The following is a 4,621-nucleotide window of genomic DNA, read 5'->3' as shown; positions in this document are numbered from 1 at the left end:
GAGAGAGAGAGAGAGAGAGAGAGAGAGAGAGAGAGAGAGAGAGAGAGAGAGAGAGGCACTGGTGGAGACAGAGAGATTTGTCGATCTAAAAGTTGAGTTATTTCTCGTAGCAAATTAAACTTTTTAATTAATTATAATCGAATACCTTGCCGTTGGGATACAGATTTCGAAAATCAAATCCGTCTTTCTCAAGAACACAGTTTCCGTGACATTTTCACATGCATACATACATACACTCTCATTTATATATAGATGTAAAATCTATTGTGTTTGTTTCATTAGATTTTTATGTTGGAGAAAGGAGCACGTGGGGAATTTTTTCCGTTCTTTTCTTTTCTTTTACATATTATTATGGACAAACAGAAGACAATATCTATTTTTTTCAGATGTTATACCTCAAAACAGGAGCCCACACTCACATATGCCTAACACAGTATGGTCGCAGTCGTATGACTGAAACAAGTATAAGATACATACACAGACACAGACTTACAGACACACACACACACACACACACACACACACACACACACACACACACACACACACACACACACACACACACACACACGTGTTGCCGTAGTTAATTACTAATTTTTCTGTAAAGACATTTTTTATTGTGATGTTATTTCAGTTGTTTTTGCAATCGTTTGGGTTTTTTGTTATAGTACTGTTGAGTCTCTCAGTAGAATTTATCAAAGATAGAAACATAGTTGGAAGCCAAAAAATCCAAGGCTCTTAAAATCTAGAATTCAGGAGATGAAGCGAAATTGGTAAGTAAAGACGTTCACCATTTTCTAATGGCATAGATTATGGATGAATAATTTCCCCAACAGTCTAATTACAGACGTCATTACTTTACAAACTATAAAACAAAGAAAGAATTTATTTACCCGTTCTTATACTATGGTGAAGTTACAGACCGTACATGAAAGAGGAAGGGTTAAAGTAGTAATGGAATTTCCAGAAACTCCAGAAGTCTAGAAGGATTAGGTTTACAATATAAGCCATGATCATACCAAAGAGGCAACTACATAAACGATTCCAATACCACCACTGAAGAAAGCAAATAACAATGATGGAATTGAGCAAGTTAACCCATTACCTCCCATAATTCTATTAACTGGAATTTTTTTTATGAAACATTGATTTCTAGCATAAAACAACCTTAGAAACACGCTGGAATGATCAAAATAACATTTCAAAATAATATTTTAAATAGAAATAAGCGAGATATTCGGTGAAAAATTAGCAAACCTCATTTGAATATCAGAGAAATATACCTAGTAGATATAGCAAAAAGGTTAGATATGTGTAAATATTAACAGATAATTACGAAATTTGTAATTTTTAAGTGATCTCATATGAGATCACTGGTAGGTAATGGGTTAAAGTTGTGCAATCTATCATTTTAACAGATTCAGTTCGCAAATTAGAAGTAAAAGTCAAAGCTCCTACATCAGAACTAAAAGCAAAGACACCAAAAGAATAATTGAAAGAATCCAAATCGCACGTAAGCTCTATCTAACAGGATCCTGCTGGCACGAAAAAGAGGGGATTAACTACTTCTTTGTTAATCCCCAACCTCTTCCAGTGTTATGATAAAATGGGTAAGTGTTCTCCGCGAAACTAACTGGAATGCAGAAAACCACACCCAAACAAGACTTGCAGACTTCACAAGCAAAGCGAGAAATACCCGAAATTTAGAGGCCTGAGCACCTACTAAAAGAAGACACAATGCATACCATCTGCCTTCACCAAATAAAAATATGCCAACATAATGAGTACTGCGGTAGCCGAGCAGCAGTACTAGAGAACAGAGACAGTACGGGGGAACAGAGACGGAGCTAAAACCATATGAACCAACATGTAAGTACATCACAAATAACAAACTTAGGATAGTCATCTTTAATACCTACACAAGCTTCACTCCAGTATTGCTGCTGGATGTCACAAAGCTCTTCACCTAGGAGATCTCGCGACATGCAATCAAGGAATATGCATGGTAATTACTGAAACCCATCTTACCGCAAATAGTCCAAGGAAAACCGTATATGTGCAACCTGCACATGCACTCACGCTTTATGCAGCCTGAAATTTCATAAAACTGGAAAACGATTGAAAATTAAACTTCTAATGTAACTAGTAGACAGTCTTTTTATACGAGACTAGACACAAAACTTCAGCAATTTATGTCAACAATGCCAGCTACATGCATTAAATTTCTCTCAGAAAAAATGACCAGAAGATACAAAAATATAATTCCCAGAGAAAGAGTTGTTATGAGATATAGAATAAAGGTATCTAATTGTTTAAATGGACAATTTTGCCTAAAAAGATACTTTTAGAAATAGAAAACAAAAATAAATACTGCCATGAAAAGAAGAAATCAAAAAGTAAAATCAAGGCTGTTTGGAATATAGAAACGTATTCTAAGGTCTGTAAATTTCCAAGCGAGCGAGCAACAGTGCTTTAAAAAAAAAAGGCCATTGTTCCAAGGAGGTAACCCACTGATTGCAGACCCCATAAGGATAAGTGGCCATTTCAAAAGCGGTTCCTCGTTTTCACTAGGACATATGCAAATATATGAGCTAGATTAGTTTTTTGCCATCACAGCTTTACACAAGGAAACAATAACCATCGATTTCATCGACATAAAGGAGAGAGATGTAATACCAGTCATAGATGAAATGAACTGAAACTGAAAAACAGGTCTCAATGAATTTGCAGCATTTCTCGAACAAACATGCTAGCAGGCTTTAGGCTAAAGACACTTCACGTGTTTCTTCAAAGCTTCCTGGCATATGAGAAATTTCCTAAAAAATTGTTGGAAAGCATATTATGCCTCATTCATTAAAAAAGGGAAGCAGTGCAGATGCTAAAAACTACAGGTTTATCTTTCTGACTTCTCATATGAGTAAAGTCATAAAAAGAATTCAGAGAAAAAATGATCATCTTCTTAGAAGACAATTGCTTCTTAGAAAACAATTGCTTGTCAACTGATACTCAGCACAGATCTTACTCGCGAAGAAGCTACTTCACACAACTTCTGTAGCATTTTGGATGAGTACTAAAACGATTACTCTGTCATTCAAACGTAAACGTACAAAAGTCTTTGGTAAAGTCCACCACAATATGATATGTCACCATCTTTGTATAGTTGGAAGACTGAGAGAGTTGCAGATGTACTGGCAGCGACTGCCACTGGCTATGCTAACAATGTTAACAGGCAGTTAACAACCCTGATGTAGTTACAAATCTGCAGTAAAACTTAAATGCAGTATTCAAGTAAGCTAAAGAAAACAACGTGCAATTTGATATTAGAGAGTTTCAAGCTTTTTGCTGTCAGCCTGCAAACACGCCGCAGTCAGCATTCACAGTACTTGGAGGTATTTAAACCCAGAATGTCAGTGCGTGACATGGAGTTAAATGTATGGATAAGTGGTGATGCATCTTTTCACGTACACATTGCTAAGATGGTAACTCTGCAACAACAACAATTAAAAAGAACAAAGAAACACTGCTGGTTGTGTAGAGAACATTCATTTTGGATGATTAATCGCAACGGTGGTCACCATACAATATTGTTGTAACGGCAGAACTACAAGCAACCCAACGTTTCTTCTTGGAAAAGTTAATATCGCAATGACTGTAATCCTTGACATGAAGACAAGAAAGATATGCTGTGATTTTTATGCAAGAGATACTTTATGGAAGACCGTGATGTAACAATCCAGGAAATTGCTCACGAAGTGGAAATAAACACAGGCTGAGTGATTTCCATTTTTACGGAAAATTTATGCATACGGAGAGTGTCGGCGAAATTTGTTCCCAAGCTACTGGTGGTGCGGCAGAAGCACAGAACATGCAGGAGTGTGCGAACTACATCCCAAACTTCATGAAGATCCTCATCATTGTTGATGGATTTATGGCCTCTGCTTGATGCGTTCAGTCATCATGCATGCAAGCGAAAATCCGACGAGCGCGCGCACAACACGTCTATATTCTGGGCGTAACAACCGAGAATTGACGCGGTCTAGCGGCGTGAAAATTTTCGCACTTGCGCAGGAGGGGTGACATTACCATCCAAGAGATTTTGTACCCGCAGCGTTGGCTTTGTCTGGTAAAAATAAAATCGGATACTCTTTGAACGTACCTCGTATATAAGTACGTATGAATGTGTCTAGCTATCTATCAATCTATCTATCTATCTATCTATCTATCTATCTATCTATCTGTCTGTCTGTCTGTCTGCCTGTCTACATATGTGTGTGTATGTGTTTGTGTATGCATTTGTGCGTGTGTGTGTGTGCGTGTGTGTGTGTGCGTGTGTGTGTGTGTGCGTGTGTGTGTGTGTGTAAAGCGAAAAATGAAAAAAGAAGCGTATGAAAGAGAAATCATAGTATAAGAAAGAGTGAGTGAGAGAAGGAGAGAGAGAGAGAGAGAGAGAGAGAGAGAGAGAGAGAGAGAGAAAAGAGAAGCAGAGAAGCAGAGAGGAGATGAGTAGAAAGAGTTGAGGAGTACAGAGAAGTAAATGAAAGGGCAACAAAGGCAAGGAAAAAAAAACTAAAGAAGGTAAGTGTCAGTAAATATACAAGGTGGATAAAAAAATATTTTATTG

This window comes from Octopus bimaculoides, chromosome 2 (assembly GCF_001194135.2).
Source record: "Octopus bimaculoides isolate UCB-OBI-ISO-001 chromosome 2, ASM119413v2, whole genome shotgun sequence".
NCBI classification, from domain to species: domain Eukaryota; kingdom Metazoa; phylum Mollusca; class Cephalopoda; order Octopoda; family Octopodidae; genus Octopus; species Octopus bimaculoides.
Note: the sequence above shows the minus strand (reverse complement) of the source record.